This window comes from Gossypium hirsutum, chromosome D01 (assembly GCF_007990345.1).
Source record: "Gossypium hirsutum isolate 1008001.06 chromosome D01, Gossypium_hirsutum_v2.1, whole genome shotgun sequence".
Classification (NCBI taxonomy): Eukaryota; Viridiplantae; Streptophyta; class Magnoliopsida; order Malvales; family Malvaceae; genus Gossypium; species Gossypium hirsutum.
This window is the reverse complement of record NC_053437.1, coordinates 18,179,775-18,201,943: the sequence shown is the minus strand read 5'-3', so window position 1 is coordinate 18,201,943 and position 22,169 is coordinate 18,179,775. Positions and strand designations below refer to the sequence as shown.

At 31.3% G+C, this 22,169-nt stretch overlaps 1 long non-coding RNA gene across 1 annotated transcript; it reads right to left on the bottom strand.

Annotated features, from left to right (window-relative positions):
- Positions 1 to 18,958: 18,958 nt before the first annotated feature.
- On the bottom strand, positions 18,959 to 19,990 carry LOC121213896 (uncharacterized). The gene is made up of 2 exons (XR_005909418.1): positions 19,741 to 19,990; positions 18,959 to 19,624 (listed from the first exon to the last, which is right to left on the bottom strand). It is a non-coding gene; the product is annotated as an uncharacterized lncRNA (long non-coding RNA).
- Between the last annotated feature and the right edge of the window lie 2,179 nt (positions 19,991 to 22,169).

The window sequence follows — 22,169 nt, the reverse complement described above, 5'->3', positions numbered from 1 at the left end:
GCCGCAAATATGTCTGCAATACAACGACAAAACGACGCCGCTTTTGATTGGATCTAGTGGTATTAGCGGCGTTTCTTGAAAAAGCGCCGCAAAAAAGAAATAATATATTGCCATTTCCGTATTAATATTTATAAATAATTGTATGTGGTTTGGGGTTTTAGGGTTCGTTACACAATGTTTATTATTTTAGGATTACAGTTTTGACGATATGGGTTTAGAGTTTAGGTTTACAGCTCGGGGATTTGTGTTCAAGGTTTAGAGTTTACATTTCAGTGTTAATATTAGGTTAGGCAATTTCCGGCTTATAAGACAATGAAATTTAATGTTTTAGGGCTTCATGTTTATGGTTTATGATTTAGCGTTAATTATTTATGGGTTATGATGTTGATTATTGCGTTTTAGATTTAGGGTTTGTACGATTTACAGTTTAGGGTTTAATGTTGTGGCGATTTTAGGGTTTTATACTATTTTGATACAAAAGGCAAAAAAAATTCGAATACCATGTTTTTGACTTCTTATTATGTCATTATTAGGTTCAGAACCGACAGGGTTTAGGGAAACATATATATATTCATGGCACGATATCATGTATGATGAAACAGTTTAATATTGTGTACGAGGTAGCGTACGTTATCAAGATTTCCATAACTGAGAGCATAAAATTAAAATTGTAAGACATTATTGGAATGGTGTCAATAATTTATAAATTGGAATGTTGATAGTATTTAAATCATACATATATACTTACATATATAAAATGGAATTTTTTTTTAATTTTTAGAAAAAAAAGAATATGTTAAATCTGAGTCATAATTTTAAACTATTTTAATTGAAATGAAATTAATAATTTCATATTAATGCATCAATTAAAAAAAATGTCATAACATTTATCCAATTTGAAAATCCAGTAAAAAAAGAATTAGTTATAAATATAGACATATAAAATATTATTAAAATTGAATAACTAGTGGCGTTTTAACTCAAAACGCCGCAATATGTAGGCTTTAGAGGCGTTTATTTTAAAAACACCGCAAATAAATTTGCAAAACGGCTTCGTTCTGCTTTCACTATATTCCTTTAGTGGCGTTTTCTGGTAAAACGTCGCAAACTTATTTATCAATTTCAATATTGATAGTGTTTAAATTGAGAGTATTTATAAATTTGAATATTTATTAAATATGTATAATTGAAAAACATGTATTAAATCTGTGCCATATTTTAAAATAATAGTATTGAAAAAATTTAATAATTTCATATTAATGTTTCAATTTAAAAGAATGTCCAAACATTTAACCAATTTAAAAATCAATTAAAATTCAAAATGCTTAAAAATAAGGTGAATATTTAGTGGCGTTTTTAACCAAAATGCCGCAAACGGTAATTAATTATTGAACGACACGTGGCCCTTTCACGGACGCGTTTAGGGTTCAGTGGCGTTTTTGCTCAACGCGCCGCAAATCCGTAAGATTAGTGGCGTTTTTTTTAAGCGCCACAAAAAAATTTAATTAAAACGGTGTTGTTTTGAGGGGATATCAGATTTGGGGTATACCCCCGCAGCCAGCCCCAAATCCCTTTTCAGCCAAACCCCTAAGTCTTTCTGCGATTTCCCCTCATCCTTCCAAATCCCTAAGTCTTTCTTCGATTTCCCCTCATCCTTTCCGATTTCCCCTCATCCTTTCTTCATCTATTTCACACTTCTATTATTAAGTTTCGATTCCTAGCAAAAAAAACCATTAAAAAGGGTTACTACATCGTATTTGTTGAAATCATTTAACATTATTTGCGGCAAAGAGGAGGGAGAACGTGGAGGAACATCATTTAAGGTTCGAGTGTCTGATTGTGGTCTTTATACATTGGGTTTTGTCTTATTTTTTACTTTTATTTTGCTTTTTTATTGTTTGGGGATACTGGAATTTAAAAAATTTTATTTTTCGTGTTTAGGGCTTTCGGTCTTCGACTGTTTCGTTCATCTTCCTGGAGGTACATTACTACTTCGATTGTTTAGATCTGGTGTGAACGGTTTCATTGGTTTCATCGGTCTTCAACGGTTTCAGATTTCTTCATCCTGCTGAAGGTACAGAACTCATGCTTTTTTTTTATTTCAGATGCTTTCATTATCAGTGTAACGGGTTAAATGGGTTGGACTAAATGTCAATATTCCATTTATTCTCTGTTGGTTTCGGTGAAATAATTTGGTGCTGTTTTTTAGTATGAAATTTTGATATCTACTTTAGGGTTTACTTTAATAATTTATAAAATTGTTCTGTTAAATGTGATGCAGCCGATTACATTCCCAGGTAATGAATTGGATATATATTGTTAAATTTTTTTAGGCCATGTGGTTATTTAGTCTGATGAAACAGTAGTGTTCCATGTACAGCAGTTTCTGTTTGTTTGTTATACTTGTGTTTCATCCATTTTCTTAATGTACTGTTGGAATATATATATAAAGTACATTGGATTGGGAACTGTCATTTACCTTCTTATACTTGTGTTTTTGAAATTATATAGATGCGTCTCACCGAACCCATTTCTCTCTAAGTATAGCTTAATTTGCCGAATGAAAATATATATTCTGTTCTAGAATCAATGTTATGATTTACTACCTATTCTTGTTTTAAATTGTAATCCATCCATACTATGTTGCTATGGTATTGTATCCCATTGTGTTGATTTAACATGTTCAATTTCAAAATTAGGCCAGCATGGAACGCATAATTTTGAATTATTGTTTTGAGTGATTATGACGGTTTTTTTATCTTAATTTTCATATGGATTAAATCCAACCTCTAATTTACGTTTTTAATATTTTACTTAATTGTCTATTTTCATATGTTTTTCTCAGTTACTTAGTATGACTATTTATTAATTTAATAATGTGTGTTAGAATATAATGTTGGGTTATAGTTTAATTTTGTGGTTTGTAAACTAGTAATTCCGTTTTTAAACTTTCGATTTATGGTTTGTAAGCTGATTCATAATCAGTCCGTTTACAGTTTGCTTAAATCGCAAGATGTACCTCATGTGTTAGGTTTTATTTTCCATGTTAATATTTTCCAGCAGCAACTTAGAAAGGAATATGTAATATGTTCGTGCAAAAAACGCAATCATTTGTGCAAGTAACGCAAAAATTTTTGGACGGAAATATATATATCATAAATACGATAATTTATATTCTTTTACATATTACATATATTAATATGGACATGTAACCTGTATTTAAATTTTGACATAATAATAACATTTTAAATTTTGAAAAAGCTTGTAAATGATAATTTAATATCTATTAAAACCAATAATTATAAGTATTGTTTTATTTTCTATATAAGTTTTCTAAATTTATAAGTTTTGTAAATAATTATTCTAAATTTATTAGTATAAAAATTTAGTAGTATTAAATTTATAAGTTTTCTAAAAATGTGTTCTAGATTTATTATTAATAAAATTTATAAGTATCAATTTTACACGTTTTGTAAATAATTATATATTTTTTAAAAATTTAAATATTTTATTTATATAAGATATATATTGTTTTAATATACATAACCAAAATAACTCCAATTTAACAATCATACGATAACTTATAAATAATTTTACAGCATACATAACGTATATATAATAACATAATAAATTACATAATACATAATAACATAATACATAACTTATATATAAGCTTGTATAACTTACATAATAACTTTCATAACTTATATATAATCTGATAATACATTACATAATACATAATAACATAATACATAACTTATATTATAATCTTGCATAACTTACATAATAACTTCCATAGCTTAATACACCACTTAAATAACTTACACGTACATAGCTTACATAATATATAAACATATATAGAAACTGACATAAATTAAATAACTTACATAACTTACATAAATTAAATAACTTACATAACTTACATAAATTAAGTAACTTACATAACTTACATAAACTTGCATAAATTAAATAACTTACATAACTTACATAAATTAAATAACTTACATAACTTACATAAATTAAGTAACTTACATAACTTACATAAACTTGCATAAATTAAATAACTTACATAACTTACATAACCTACATAAATTAAATAACTTACATAACTAACATAAATTAAATAACTTACATAACTTACATAAATTAAATAACTTACATAACTTACATAAATTCCGTGGACTTACATAACCTACATAAATTAAATAACTTACATAACTTACATAACCTACATAAATTAAATAACTTACGTAACTTACATAAATTAAATAACTTAAATAACTTACATAACTTACATAACCTACACAAATTAAATAACTTACATAACTTACATAACCTACATAAATTAAATAACTTACATAACTTACATAAATTAAATAACTTACATAACTCACATAACCTACACAAATTAAATAACTTACATAACTTGCATAAATTAAATAACTTACATAACTTACATAAATTAAATTACTTACATAACTTACATTATACATAACCTTCTTAACTTACATTATACACGACTCACATAATTAATATTATACACAACTTACATAATAACTTTCTTACATAACTTACATTACTTACATTACTTACAGTACTTACATAATACATAATACATAACTTACATAATACATAAAAATATATCATATCACAAATTTCCGTAATTCTGCTATGGTTATAACTGGCGTTTTAACTTACCCGTCTTGTATCATTGTCAACGTCAGACTTCAAGAATTAAGAAATGGACCGGTCTTGGATGAATTTGTCAAGGGTTAGCAACGATTATCGAAATGGAGTACAATATTTTCTAAATTTTGCATTTCAATATGCAAGCCAAGAGAACATGATTCTTTGCCCCTGTAAGAAGTGTGTCAACATATACTGGCATTATCGTAAGGTTGTATACGAGCATCTAATTGTTGATGGATTTGTTTGGGGTTATAAACAATGGTTATTTCATGGAGAATGCCCGCCTAGTACTTCCTTTTCAACGATGGATGTATCTTATTCTGGTACTGCTTACCATCAGTCTGATAGAGGGGATGACATGGAAGGTATGTTGCGGGATGCATTTAATATGCACAATCATGGTGCCCAGTCGTTCCCAGCGGACTTTGTGGCTTTTGATGATTGTAATATTGGGAGAAATGCTTTTACCGAACTGGGAAGTAGTGTACGTCATGAAGAGCCGAACGAAGAAGCGACAAAGTTCTACGTGCTACTTAATGACATGAACGACGAACTGTATGAGGGATCAAAATTTTCAAAAATGTCTTTCTGTGTTCATCTTTTTCAATTAAAATGTTTGGGAGGGTGGACCGGAAACTCTTTGACAATGCTGTTAGAGTTCTTGAGAGAAATGTTTCCTTTTGCAAAAATCCCTCAGTCATGCAAAGATATGAAGAAATTGATAAAAGATTTAGGCCTTGGGTACAACAAAATCCATAGTTGCCCAAATGACTGCATGTTGTATTGGGGCGATCGGAGAAATCAACAGTGCTGTCATGTATGCGGCCACTCCCGTTGGATAAGTAAAAACACAAAAGGTGGGAACGACGATGAAAATAATGCATAGTCAAGAAAGAAGCCAGTCAAGATTTTACGGTATTTTCTGCTGATACTGAGGCTTCAAAGGCTTTTCATGTCGTCGAAGACTGCGGAGTCTATGATGTGGCACCATGATGGACGAACCGATGATGGATTATTAAGGCATCCGGCAGATTCTTTAGCTTGGAAATCATTTGCAATAAATTTTCAGGCTTTGCAAGCGATCCTAGGAGTGTGAGGCTTGGGCTAGCATCTGATGGATTTAATCATTTCAAGATCATGAGCACTGCGTATAGTACTTGGCCAGTAGTGCTTGTTCCTTACAATCTGCCTCCGTGGATTTGCATGAAGCAATCTTCCCTTATCTTATCTATGATTATCCCTGGAGAGAAAGGGCCTGGGAATGATATCGACATTTATTTATAGCCACTTATTGAAGAGTTAAAATAATTGTGGGCTGGTGTCGAGACATACGATGTGCTGAGAAAGAAGAACTTTAATTTACGTGCAGCTTTGATGTGACCGTTAATGACTTTCCCGCTTATGCCAATTTATCCGGTTGGAGTACCAAGGGTCGTTATGCGTGTCCTTGTTGTGCTGCACAAACATGTTCACAATGGTTGTACAATGGGAAGAAGTTCTCTTACATGGGGCATCATCGGTGGTTACCGAAAAATCATAGATTCAGATTTCAGAGTTCTGTATTTGATGGTACTGAAGAGTTTAGAGAAGCTCCTTCGTAGACCAACGGCTCTGAAATCTTGTTCATGTTGGAAGATATGAATTTCATTTATGGGAAGATGAACCAACCGCCAAACACGCAAAGAAATAAAAGATCAAATGATGAAGCTGATGATGACTCTGATGAAGAGGACGATCCTAATGAGGCGGACTTGTGGAAAAAAAGAAGTATTTTTTTGAGTTGCCTTATTGGGAGCATCACCTTTTATGACACAATCTTGATGTTATGCACATTGAGAAAAATGTCTGCGAGAACATTGTGGGTACAATTTTGAATGTCGACGGAAAATCAAAAGACAATCTTCAGAGTCGACTTGATTTAGTCCAAATGAGAATCCGACCTGATCTTCATCCCAATCCACTTCTGAATAGGAAATATCGGTTGCCGCCTTCTATTTTTTCAATGTCGAAGACGAAAAAAGAAGTGTTCTGCACAGTGTTGAAGGATATAAAGGTTCCAGATGCGTATGTATCAAATATATATATCGATGTGTTAGTGTTAAAGATTGAAGATTATATTCGCTAAAATTACATGACTATCACATCTTGATGCAAGATTTACTGCCAGTGGCTCTATGATGTTGTATGTCCAAGAAGGTGACGTCTTGTATAATTGAACTATCCAACATAATGAAAGCCATTTATGGCAAAGTTTTGGATGTTCAAGAACTTCAGAAGGTACAGGATCGAGCCGCTTTTACTTTATGCAACATGGAGAAAATCTTCCCACCTTCCTTCTTCACCATTATGGTTCACTTGATAATCCATCTCCCGCACGAAGCAATTCTTGGCGGACCCGTTTTCTATCGATGGATGTATCCCATAGAAAGGTGTTAATTAAAATTTTTAAAATTTTCCTTCATTCACCTCTATGCCTTTAGTTTCAATAATTAAGAAATGTTGTATATTGTGTTTAGGTTCCTATCCAAATTAAAGTCTTACTGCCGCAACAAGCGATATCCAGAAAGATCGATTGCTGAAGGCTACTTGGCAGAGGAATGTATGACCTTCTGCTCAAGATATTTGGAAGATGTTGAAACAAGGTTAAACAGACTAAATAGGAATGCTGGACTCACGGGCCATAACTTAGCCGATACTTATTTGTTCCAAAGTTTTGGAGAACCAATCGGCAAAGTTGAAATTACAGAATTAGATCACTTATCGTGGGTACAAGCACATCGATATGTTCTGTTTCACCACGAATCATTGTAACCTTTACGGAAGTAAGTTCTACAAATTTGATAAATATTTATCAAACTAATAACTATTTATCTTCTAACAAGGTGAACATTTTTTTAACATAGTGAGTACAAACAAATATTGAGATCTCGTTCGCGCTCCCGAAGAACACAACATCGAGATATCAATAAGATGTTTACAGAATCTTTTTATGAATGGTTAAGCCAAACGGTATGCAGTTGGAGCTTCCACTTACAAATAATAATGTTTTCTCATAACATTTTGAATTACTCAGTTTACTTTCCGTTCAATAGGTTTGGAGTGGGAAGAACGTAAACGACGAAGTTAAATGGCTCTCCCAAGGTCCAAATCGAGTGGTTAAAAGATATAGTGCGTTCCTCATCAACGGATTCAGATTTCATACAAAATATCGCGAGAGGTTGAAGAGAACGCAAAATTGTAAAATAGTTGTCAATTCTGCAATTACAAGTTATGCTAGTGCTAGGGACAATAATCCTGTCGAGGGAAATGTGGAATATTTCAGACATCTTACTGACATAATTGAGTTGGATTAATACGACAAATGGAAAGTTGTCTTATTTCGAGATGATTGGGCCGATGTTAATATAGCTCGTGGAATTAAGCAAGATCAATTTGGTTTTACAATGGTGAATTTTGACCGATTGATTCACACAGGACAACAACTGATAAATGAGCCGTATGTATTCTCATCTCAAGTCAAACAAGTTTTTTACTCAAAAGATCCAACTGATGAGGGTTGGTACGTTGTACTCCGTAACATCCCTAGAGACTTGTTTGACATGGGCAGTGGAAGTAGACATAACATCGACGACAGATCAGAAACTTTGCCCTTTCTAGAACAAAACTTAAACGACAATATCCCTAGTACTAGTGCACAATTTCAATGGGTTCGTCAGGATACCGATGAAGATATTTACGAATAATGATGTAGTAAGATTTTACGATTGTTTATTTATATGTAATATATTATAATTTAAATCTTGGTCTTATTATATATTTCAACTATTTTATATGTGCTGATATTGTTGTAATTAGTTATTAAGTTGTCAACTATTTTATGTGTATTGCAGATAAAATGCCTAGAAGAAAAATTTTAAGGGGAAGCATTACGAGGAATGATCCTAACTCGACAGAGACAAATAGTACTGAGCAGCAGACAGCAATTGGATCTTCGAATGTTCCGATTACAGCTGAGGATCCTACAGAAGTTCAAAGTAATTTTACGTTTAATTTACATGCGTGTGTTTCTGTTATAGTTGATTTATTTTTCAAATTCTTATATTATAATATACCATTTGTAGCTGAAAATGGTGGGACGCGCAGAGGTCGAGGACGTACGCTACTTAGAGAGTTATACGAGTTAGATCCAGTCGAGCGTGTCAAAGTTGGACGAAACAGTTTTGGTCAGCCTGTTGGATCAGAAGCTCGACTTTTAGCAGGATACATGGGCATTTTAGCACAAAATCCAAATATGTTGCCTATCAACTACGAGTCATGGCATGAAATGCCCGAAAGCAACAAAAACCAAGCCCTCGATAATATTAAGGTAACAAAATGTTAATGCCATCTGTAATGCTAGGGAAATAGTTTCATTTATATTTACTTTATTAACTTGTGTTTTTTGTTTTTTGTAAGCGAGGTTTGCTTTAGATGTCTCGGATGCTTACGTAAAGAAGGCATTGGGAAAAAGATGGAGAGACAATAAAAGTACTTTAAAGAAAAATTATTATAAAACAAAAACAACCCTAGATGAGAAATTGCAAACTGTCCCGCCGGGTATGTTGAGGTACCAATGGGAAGATGCGGTTAGATTTTGGCATTCGAAGAAAGGCGAGGTATGATGTACTTCCAAACTATTATAATTATTTTGGTTTATAGTATTTTCTATTTACGTACTAAAAATTTCATAACGTAGGATCGTGAACAAGTTGGAAAAAGCAGCAGGCAGAAACAAAAATTCACCCACACAGCTGGGTCGAGAAGTTTTGCATGTGTAGCTTAGGCAGATATATTTTAAAATTTTTTAATATTGTCGAATATGTATAACTTTCTGTTAAATAATATTTATACTACCATATTGTAGGAACTGTCGTCCGGTCAAAAAGTTGGACGCCTTCAACTTTTTAAAATTACACATAGGAAGAAAGATGGATCTCCCATGACTCCTGAAGCTGGTGAAATAATGGTACGTTTACTTAATAAGATTTGACTTATTTTAGTTATTTTTAGTGTTTATTTTCTAATGGTTTAATTCATTGCTTATAATGCGACTATTGTTATGTTGCATATGTTTTTTAATATATAATATTGCGTTCCTAACTATGTGATTTATTTATTAGGAAAAACTAAAGGATAAAAAGGTGGAGTACGAAGCGCTTGCTTCTAGTGATAGTTCTGTTCATCTTGAAGACATTGATAACCGGATTATTACTGAAGTTTTGGGTCCTGAAAGGTATGGTCGGGTTCGATTTCAAGGATCTTTTGTTAGCCCAACCCAATATTTTGGATCCAGCTCCCACCAATACATGGCTTCGGGAAGTCAGGCTCAAGCTGAAGTTCAAAGGTTGAAAGACCAGATGGCTGAAATGCAAGCGACCACAGTTGAGGTTCAAAGGAAATATGAAGAACTCCAGCTACAACTTAAAGCAGAGGCGGCAGCGAGGGAAGCAGAAGCTGCAGCGAGAGAAGCAGAGCAAGCCAAAAAGTACGACGAACTCCAGCAATAGCTTCAGGCTGTGATGAAGATGTTTCAGTCGCAACTTCCGCCTTCATAGTGTATGACATAAATATTTTTATCATTTTAACATTTAACATTTTTGCAAAAATACTATGAATTCACTTTTATTTATTGATATTAATATTATTTTATTCGTTTAATTTGAAATATTATATAAATTTATTGCTTTTGGCTGGTTTAAATCTGGTTGCTTTTGATTTGTTGCTACAGGAGAGCTGAAAAAATAAAAATTTTAATATAAAAAAATCCCCAAAATAGTGGCGTTTTTGTATAAAAGCGCCACTAAAGAACATGTTCTTTAGCGGGGTTTTAAAAAAAAACGCCACTATTTTTCATGTTCTTTAGCGGTGTTTTTTTCTAAGCGCCGCTAAAGTACATGGTCTTTAGCGGCGTTTTTTTCTAAGTGCCGCTAAAGAACATGGTCTTTAGAGGCGTTTTTTTTCTAAGCGCCGCTAAAGACGCGCCGCTAAAGAACATGGTCTTTAGCGGCGGTTTTGTTCGTAAACGCTGCAAACGTTTGCGACGTTTTCGTTAGCGGCCTTTTTATACCTTTAGTGGCGTTAAAAAGCGCCACTAAAAGCCTAAAAAATCGCCGCTAAAGACCTGTTTTGGTGTAGTGTTAATAGTAGAGGAACTAAAATGAATTTTTTTATATGGTACAAGAACTTGTAGTAAACTTTAACTTAAATGAGACACTTACCATCATTTTAGCTTTGCTTGTGGATTTTTTTAGTATATTAATCTTATATAATAGATATTAAGATTTATGATTATTGTTCGATACACTGGGAGAAGTTTTTGACTCCACAAAACGGATTAAGAAGTTGTTATGTGTACTATTTATTTATTAATTATTATTTTTAAATATCAATTAAGAAAATGTGGTGGCTTCTTAATCTAATTTATGGAGTTAAAAACTTTATTGCTAATGTATCAAATAATTATCATAAGACTAATTTACACTAGTAATTCTATCACATGTGTATATGTGTGGAAACTGCGTATCTAAAATAAAGTTGTGCATTTAAAAATAACATTCAATAAATAACGAAACATATGATTTGAAACTAATAATAACAATAAGAACATATGTGCAATATGTACAAAATGAAAACAAAGCAAAGCACTTTCAATTGAGAGTAAAAATATATTAAAATAGGTAAATACATGTAATTAAAAATATTAAAAGCACTCAATTTTTTTTAGCTTTTATTGTCATTTTTTATAGCACCTTAAAATGTTATCATATCTCCTAGGATTTTTTATCCTGTTATCAAAAAGTTAAAATGTTATTATGTTGGTGTAAGAAAATTTTAACATTCAAAACATAGTTATAAAAAGATTTATTTAACAATTCAATCAATATTGAGTTGGTGTAGAGTTGACTTGTGACACCAACTTAATTAATAATATTATCAATATTAAATTATGGCACGCCCATTATATAGATGAAAAATTTATGTAACAAATATAAAAAAAAAGATATAATAACTAAGTATAGCTTTAGTTGAATTGGGAAAATTGAGATGATAGAAATTAATGTGTTTTGGGTTCAAACCCTATCACATGCAATTATTTTTTTCTAGATTTTATAAATGTTGGTGGCATGACTTCAAACTCAATAAAGAACTTAATATTAATAAAGAATTTAAACCTTTTAATTATTTTAAAGATGAGAATATAATAGTATAATGACTTATTTGGCCCTCCAACTTTACAAAAAAAAAAGTCATTTTAACCTTCCATTTAATTTTTTTTGTCTATTTTTGCATTGTTTATTAAATTATTCAAAAATTGATAGAAAAGTTAGCGTTAGTTAACTTTGTTGACGTGATATCCACATGACAGTTTATGTGTATGTCACGTTAGCAATTAATTAATTTTTAAAAAATTAAAAATATTTAAAAATTTATAATTTTGTACTTTTTAAATAAGTTTAATAATTTCAGTAATTTTAAATAATTTTTATAATTAGTTTATTTTTTAAAATTTTTAAAATTTTTAAAAAACTAAAATAATTTTTTAAGTTAGAGGACTAAATAAATTATCATGTCATATATAATTCACTTAAATAAATTCACTTTTACAGCCTAATCCTAATGTAGTAGTTATTTGAGCTTTAAAAAAACAATTAGAGTTGGTGTGCCACTAGTAAAGATTAATAACAACAAAGTTATATATAAAAATAAGAAAAACATTTTGAAAAAAAAAATCAAGAACATTATGAAAGGTAGCTAGATTCCTCAAATTTTGGATGAACATGGAAGCGGGGCAGACAAGAGCAAGGCTCATCAATTATTGGTAAAACAAAAGAAACGTAACTTACATCAAAACCCCCAAGAGTGAATATGTGTCCGGAAAAAGAAGGCGTTAGGGTTCCTAAAATAAATAGGAGAGATGAGCTTCAGCCCTACTATATTTCATCAAAGTTAGGAGCTCCATGTCTGCTATCTTCTTGAAATCAACAATATAATCTAATCCACTATTCAGACAAGAGGAATTGAAACAATTAAGTAAAAGGAAAAAAGAAAAAGAGAAAAGGTTCACTGCCTCGGGCCCCTAATTACCCTAGCATTAAATATGATCTTAGTTTAAACAAGGTTTTGTTCTTTTCGAAAATGATATGGGTGAATCAGAACGAGTTAATTGATGAAGGAATTAGTTTTATTTATTTAGAGGTCAGCATCAAGTAATCGAATCAACATTCAAAACCAACGAAATAAAATCAAGTAAACGATTTTAATTATTTAATAATTAACTATTTCCTATATTAAACAAATCAATTGAAGTAGTAATTGTTTCTAATTACACAAAAATCATAGTAATCGGTCTCACTGAATTTGGCGTAAATGGAATATACTATTACAATTTTTAATTCTTAAGGGAATGTGAGAATTAAAGTAATTACGCAGGTGTTGAGATTGACCCGATTAAGCAACAAGTAAAAAAAATAGCGAAATAAATTGAGAAATTGAACACACAAATTTAACGTGGAAAAACCTTCCAAAAAGGATAAAAACCAAGGGCAAAGATAATTTTATTATAATGGCAGAAGAACGAAGAGTACATAAGATAAGATAAAAACTAAACCCTGAAAACCCGAAAACAAAGAACCCTCAAAACATAAACATAAAATTTTCTAAATGTGTTATGAGTTCTAATATCTAATTGGTGTATTTTCTAAGGTTGTAAAAGAGCTTATTTATAGGCTAAATTCATAGGTCCAATAATAATAAAATAATCTAGACAAATCAGAGTTTGATTTAAACAAATAAACAGAGTTTAACTGAAAGATTATTTCTCAAATTTGATTGAAATAGGAGTCATACTCAACAGTAGAAAATTCTACTCAAATCTAATTTTAAAAAATTATTTTTATAGAGGTTATAAAAAAATTATATTATAAGCATGAACACGTATGGTATTTGGGATGATTATGGCTAAAAATATTTATATTATAAATCTCAAAAAATTATATTATAAAAATAATTTGTGTAATTTTATAAAGTTCTAACAAAACAATTATATTATTTAAATCCTAAAAATTTCTAAAGTTGTGGTCAAAAAGTTTATTATAAAAAATAATTTACATGTTATAATATATTTATTTATAAAAAAGTTATGACCAAGAAGTATAGACATAACTTATTTATGTGTCCGTGCTATATATTATAAAAATAATATACTTATTCATAAAAATGATATAGTTTTTTTATCATAACTTAATTATAAAAACACAACTTTCTAAAGTTATATGAAAAAAATTATATTATTTATAAAAAGTGTCATAAAAGTTTTGGATAATTTATAAAACCTCTTAAAGTTTTGGACAATTTATAAAATCTTTTTTTATAAAGGTTATATATTATAAATTGTATTATATTTTTTACTTAATTTACGTATTATAAAAATGGATATAACTCGTATAAATCTTTCTCCAAATTAAGTTTATATAAGTTTTTTAAAAATAAAGCTATAGACTATTTGGACTATGAACTCAAATATTATAAAGTCGATGCTAGTTATGCAAATAGAAAAGATTTTCTTGCTCCATATCATGAGGTATGATACCATTTAAGAAAATGATGCTAGAAACAAACTCCACAGATAGCTCGAGAACACTTAGAAACATTCAAGACTTTAAAATGTGGTTGGGAATAAATTTGTTGTTCTAAAAAGATATTTATCATATTAACATCACCTTTGTATAGCATAAAAAAAATGTTAGATCGTACTCGCATGTTGCATATTTTATAACTTCAATCATAAGTGGAATTGAGATGATCAATGGTTTGAAGAGTACATGAAAGAAGGTGATCTTAATAATCTTAATGATGTTGATTCAAATTCAGATGATGATAAGGAGCATAGGTTAATTAGAGGGAATAACCCAACAAATATACACTAGAACAATTAGATAAAATTTCATATGATGTTTATTTTTCTTACTATTTTTATTAGTAATCTTATTATCAACTACATTTTTTAGACTAACATAATACATATGATGATTTGATTTTAATTTTTGTTACTTGTTCAGAAATTATTTTTATCATACTAATGGTTTTTATAGTTATTAATATTTTTTAAAAATATAAATTATGTTATTTTGTAATTATAACTTATATTACCAAATATGACATGAAGAATTATGATGTAACTATATTTTGTCAGCCGAACGTGTCTAAGAAATTACAATTCTTTATAATTACAAGAGAGTATAATTACTACCCTAATAATTACACTTTCATTCAATTACTTTGTGCTGTCCAAACATACTTACTTCAACTAATCTATTGTATAGTGTCAAATGACTTGCATTACCTAAATCCTGGTTAACATTAGGTCTCAAGTTTAAACGCAAACAACTCATTTCCCTATACGCTAGATAAAAAAAAGAGCCAATGATAGAACAGATTTTCCCTACAAAACCTCTAAGTGAAGGACCTTTAGAAGCATCGATGATCAAGCTTTGAAAATTGAAAACTCTACAATTCCAGAAGCCTTGAAAATAACAAAATTCAAAGAAAAATAAAAATCAAATCACTCAAACTCTCAAAACACTTCCATCTCATAAAGGGGGGAAAAAAAACAAAGACGAATATAATTTATTCAACGAATCAAGGGGTGGGCGTCTTAGCCTATTTGTAAAGTGAATTTACAAGTAATTTAAGAAAATAACTCTTGAATAATAATGTAACTTATATCCTAAGTAAATATTTTAATATAATTGAAAAACCAATAAAAAAGAACTAAAAATACCTATGATTTATTCCAGGCGATAAGGTTCAAAATAATTAGGTGAAATATATCATAATAGTGATTTAAAAGAGCTAAAATAGCAAATAAATCAAAATAATCTTCGCTATATGAAGAGGTTGATTTCTATAAGGATATATGGTTGAATTAATCTCAATCTCTTCAATTTCTTCATGAATAAATAACATATAGGTGGCCGACCATTCTTGTTCTCCCTTGGACGACTTTGTAAGTTATTTTGGGATCCCAATTTCCACCCAATTTCTTGTGGACTCTCTCTCTAAATTCCTTTTTAGTTGGCCTAGAACCTTAAAATAAAACACAAGTCCATTAACACAATCTGTGTAATATCCCATTCTCGACCCGATCATCAGGTCCGAACTACAGAATGTCAAAATCATTATCGAAGCAATTACGATCTCATTTGCAAATCAATTAAATAATTTATACATGCTATTAAGTTCAATATATAATTACAATATATTATATAATCATATACATGATCTAAATGAGCTTACGAAAGCTTTTTTCATAACCCTAGACCAGTTGAGGACTAAAATGTAAAAAATTCAAAATTTTTGAGTTGGCGTCGTTACGTTGAGGATATCATGTTGCAACCTTGAAAAAACAATGAGTGTCGTAGCGATGTTGGATGTCTTTCGTCGCGATGTCACTTACTGATTCCACAATATCATTGAACATAAGATCACAACAACTTAATATATGAACATTAGCATACTTACATTCATTTAAGCTTTATGCTATTTACATATATGTCATAAAATTGTCACATCTCGAAAATCGGGTTAGAAAAATTTGAATTCGTGGACCAAGAGTTGTTGTTAGGACTCTTAGTCAAAAGTTTGTAAAATTATGAAAAAAATTGAGTTACTCACTAGATAGTTAAAAATTAGTATAATTGTCCTTGAAGACTTGAGTTTGATTCCTTTGCAAAGTATTAAATTTTAGTATTTTGCTCCCCTTGTGAAAAATTTTTAGTCTGACTCAATTACTGATTTATCTCTGGATTAATTCGATAATTTAGCAATTATCTTTAGTTATCTGTTGACTTATCAGCTTTTGAAAATTAATATGTGCATATTTTATTTTGTTTTTGTTCTTTCCCCTTTTCTTTCTCTCTCTCTTTTTTGCCATCTTTCTTTCTTCTCCTCTATGGTTCATTTCGCAGCTACCATTTTCAGCACCTTTGCTGTCCATTTTAGTCACTATAGCCACACCTCATTGACCTAAGAATTGATCTCTCTTTTACTCTCCAATGTCGCCCTTGTGTTCCCTCTTTTTGTCTTTTTTTTTTTCCCATAGTGTTTGCTACCATTTTTAAACACTTAAATCGTCCCCATTGGTGCCACTTTCCAGCCCATTTTCTGCCATTTTTGTTGCACCAAAATTGTCCCTTTCTGCTGTCCATTTTAACCTCTTGCTGCCATTTAATCTTACTTTTGTGCCACACATCACAACCCTCAGTTTTTTGTTTTCATTTGTTTCATTGTCTCTCCCTTCAACACCTTTTTGGTCGCTGTTTTGTTCTTTTTTATTATTACCGCACCTATAGTTTGATTTTATTCTCTCATTTTTCATTAGTTAAATCAACCCCTAATCTTGCTCGTTTAGTGTGCATCTCAGATCTAGAAATCAGAGTGCGTAAGTGTTTTTTTAAGCATCATTTTAGTTTTATTAATTCTTTTAATTTGGCCAATTGCTTCCAAAGGCCATAGGTGGTTAATCCTTACTAATTTGAGTGTTACTTTTATGTTAGTAACCGATTTAAATGCTCTGGATCAGCCTTGACTTCCGAGGTTGCTTTAATTTATACTCAAAGCCGAAGTAAAAATTAAATCGACCCAGTCTAGACTTAAGATCTAGGAGTTGCGGATTAAGCAGTAGTGCACTGGTTTAGCATTAATCAAGTGTGGGTTCTAAACTTTATGTGTGATTGTATAATGATCTACAATTGTATTTGGTTGCTAAAATTTTGTGCATGGCCAAATGGTCAGTGAAATTGGTATATTGGTCTATTGAGGTAAGTAAATTAACTGAGTGGTGTGCTTATTGAATATGTTTCATGAATTGAATTTTTGCATGACTTGAAATATGGCGATTGTGATGTTGAGTATTGTTGCTTTGTAAGCATGCCATTAATTGAAATCGAATTGATAAGCATGCATTGTTTCATTGAAAAGTATGCCTTATTGCATTGTATGGGGTTGATTTTTGTGGAGGACGGAGGAATTTCAGGGAGTATTGGTGGTATACCCGCAATCATTGGTTAGCCAGTATACTGCATCAGAGTATTGGGGAGATTGACAGCTTGTCTGCAGTTGATATTGGCGATTTATTTGCAACTTTAATTGACAGTTTTAACTGCAAGATTGATATTGGTGGTTCAACCACACTGAGCTTTGGATCCAATTGTTTGGTGTTCGGATGATGAGTTCTGAGGAACTCGTGGTGTGTAGCAGATGGTATGGGTATGACTTGCATTGTTGCATAAAATGTGTCATGAACATGACATTTGAGAAATTTGTTGAATTGATGTCATAGATTTTTGATAAAATTGCTACCTAGTGATTAATTGTCTTAATGTTTGAATTGTGAATATTCTTTGGTTGCCTTGTTTAGACTCATTGAGCTCTTGAAACTCAGTCCCCTTAGTTTAAAATTTTCATGTAACCTATGAGATTAGGATTGGATTTGGGCCTTCGGAATTCTCGTCGTGGAAACTAAACTTATTTAAAGTTTTGAATTAGTTTTTATTGGAATTGTAATTGCTTTTATTTCTTTTGGATTTGTGGATTTTGGGATGCATTATTTGGGTTTAATTGCATGCATGGTTTTTATTGCTATGAATTGACCTAATAATCAGTAATTGCATGATATTGGGTTTAAGTAAAAATTATGATTTTCCGCTGCGTGGTAAAGAAATCGATTTTGAAAATATAAACTATTTTGTGATTTGAATGCATTTTTTTTCTTTTCCAAAATGTCATTACTATGTAAATGAACTATAATTATAAAGATGACCCTAAAACTTGATCTTTTAACAAAGATGACGAGTATGGGTTTTAGGTTTGAGCATTTAACATTTTTTTATTGACACCTTTAACGTTACGATTTTTTTTAAAAATTAGCCTAATTTTAACAGTAAATGTGAGTTGATCATCAATCAAATTGCAAGTCAACAATATAACCTATGTGGCATGCCACATAAGCATGATGTCATAGATGGCATAATCTATTTAACATTTTTTTTTAAAAATTTGTTTCCGTCTTCTTTCTTCTTTTCTCTTTCCCTTTTTCCCTCTATTCTGAAACCAAACTTCAATTTGGCGAGGACAAAGATTTAATTGCTTATCCAGTGCAAGTTTTTGCTTCTGAATAAAAAATTTAAAATAAATTAATAAAAAATTTAAAGCAAAACCCAAGAGGCAAGTAAAGGAAATTTGGATTCTCATTCGAGCTCAACGTTTGAAGCAAATCGCAATGAAGAGGCTTCAAAAGGAGTTTTACCAGATTTTATCGATGAACCGGGCTCATTTGGATCCGGAATCGATTTCCACTCGATCATCATAGACATCCATGCAATCAAGGACTAATTAGAAGCCATGAAGATTTCAACGCAGACACTTTTTACTAGAGAAAGAATCCTCTGTGATTTCATCTTTTCCTCATCGGAATCGAATTAGAGAATCTTGCTTTTCAGAGATTACAAAAGGTGTCGTCTTTCTGTTTGAATTCCTTGTTGTCGTTGCTAAGGTGAAAAAATCGTCGCCGGAGTGAATTTTCCGACTTCTCGGCATGTATATGGCTATTTCAGATATCTGGCTAGTGATCGAAACGATCTTTTCTTTTGAATTGATTTCAGCTGTTCGATCTTAAGCTTTTAACTCGATGGCTCGACTTAGTCAGTGTGGTTGTTGTTATTAGATTTTGAGTCCATGATCCTAGCCGATTACGGTAACATCCTCACTGACATTACCTCAGATTGGCCACCGCTGGCGAAATCATCTTTGCCAGAAATTTGCTTTTACAGTCATGTTTCCAATGAATCTCCAACACTGCCCATCTCTGACCGCATTTCGCGGCTTATTCTCGTCCTCTCTGCAATATCAATAGCAAAGCCAAGTATTACAAAGACGTTGTTTCATACTTATTCTTAGCCAACAATCTCCAATACGTAATCTCCAGAATCCATAAATCCAATCTTCATCACTTACTCAGTAAGGAATGGATCACTAAACACGAAGCCAAGGTGAATCAGCTGGCAACGAGCTAGAAGCGGTTCGCATGGAGCAACGTACTCGCCTCGTTGCCGGAAAATCCAACAGCCCCGATGATTTGAAGATCTTGACTTTTTTTTTTCTTTGGGGAGGAGGGTTCCTTTGATTTGATAAAGAAAGATACTGGAAAGAGAGTTATAAAAGGAAAACACCCAAATGAAAATGCTAAATAAAACACAAATGCATCAGCTAGAGGGGAAGAGAGAAAAAGAGAAAAGAAGGAAGACAAAACAAAATGAAAAAAAATTGTTAAATAGATGACATTATCTATGACATCGTGCTGATGTGGCATACCACATAAGCTACATGTGGACCTCAATTTTGATTGACGGTCAACTCACGTTTATCGTTAAAATTGGACTGATTTTTGAAAAAATTATAACATTGAGGGTAACAATAAAAAAAAGGTTAATGGCTCAAACCCAAAAGGTTGAGAGTATTTTATGGAATTATGCCTTATGTAAACCTTAACAAAAATGATGATTTTCAAAGAACGGTATTATTTGGCCATTTCGATGGTCCATAAAGTCAATGTAGCCTTCAAGATTCGGTCATAACGTCTAGGTCGAGTTTTGAGGTGTTACAAAAATAACTAATGTGCCATAGATCAAACTAACATTTGCTACCCAAAATACCAAATCAACAATTTACTACTTAAAATTGTTAGATCTGGTGCCCTAAGTGTAGTATTTTCGTTTAAGTAAACTTGTAATTTTTTCGAACAGATTGGTTAATAAAATTATTTATTAATTACATTAATACTTTGTATATTATCCTCACGTGTTTTTTGCATGTAAAGAAAAATAAAAGCAAATGTTGCTCACTGGTTGTCTAATGTTTAACTAATATTAAGCAGTATTACGTGGTCAGATCGTAATACGAAACGACAACTTATATTAGTAGACAAACCTAAACATATCCTTAGTCTAATCAGAAATGAGCAAACCAATTGAAAGATTAATATGTCGTCTATCAAGTCCAATTGGGGAGATACTTTGTCTTGGGCACCGAATCAGATGACTCCTAGAAAATAGATACATAGATGTGACTAACTGGACTGACAGTACATTGGATTGGACCCAAGAAGAATAGATCCTGAATCTGTGTATGGATTTATTCAGTTATGACATTCATGGTGTGGCATGCCAAAATCCTGAATGGATAGAGGATTACGTATGCGTGAGTCATACACTTTGATGTAAGTAAAAGCCTGAGTTCGGATAGATAAGAAATTGAAAGCTGGTGCGTTGGGTGTATGACTTCTACAGTATGTAGCGCCATTCACAATAGTGGAATTCATAGCCCGAGACATGAGTAAATTATATCCTCTCATTGGAATTACATTGTTGATGAAAAGGAGACGTGGCCACGGGTAGTTCGTCATTGTGATGAATGACTTGATTACTATTTGATAGTAATTAACTTTCATGAAGAAAGATGTAATGATTACCATGAGATAAAATAGGATCATTTTGAGAGAACGAATATTATCCCAAAGAGATTAAGGATATTAGGGTAACACACTTATTACGAGGTTTTTGGATGAGCACTAATCTAGTTGCTTTCGTAATGATATGTCGTTGGGGAGAGCTCAGTCATGATACTATAATGGAATGACTTCGTGACTAAATGAGTTTATAATTAATAGACGAAAAGATGGAACTTAATTTTAAATCATTTGAGCCTTAATCGCATATGTCCAATCGGTCCATCCGCTAGCTCGTTGAAACCAAAATGAATTGCATGTTGAATAAAATGAACAAAAATGAATAAAAATGGTGGAAAATGGAATCATTCGGAAACGAACGTGGTTTTCTCCAAAATGAAAGTGAAAATGATCTGAAAATTGAATTTATATTTTTCGAATTAAATAAAGTTTGAAAATGGAAATAAATCATTTGATTATAGTGAACCGTTGGATACGGAAATATTAAATATATTTTCTCATAGATTCTTTTACGGTAAAGTCGTCATGATTTTAACGGAATTAGAATTAAGTTGAGAAAAGTATTTAATTAGAAATATATTAAAGTTTATTTTGGGAAATAGAAAACAATTATTGGGTTGGATCAAATTATAAAGTATTGAGTTAAAAGCTCGGGAAATACTTGTAATTAAAGTTGATATGGAAGAGGCCTAAAAACCCCTTATGTAAAAGGGTGAGACAAAAAACCCTAGTATTATTAACTAGGGTTGTCGCTCCCTATACACTTGGTTAGACTAGGAGTTTATTTTTCTAGTTGAAATAAACTTTTACAATTAAACAAGAGTTCTACATTCTCTCCCTATAAATAGATGGCACTAGTAGGGCTATTGACACAACTTTTATATATCGTTATTCTGCCAAAAAATAAAGACTCTTATTC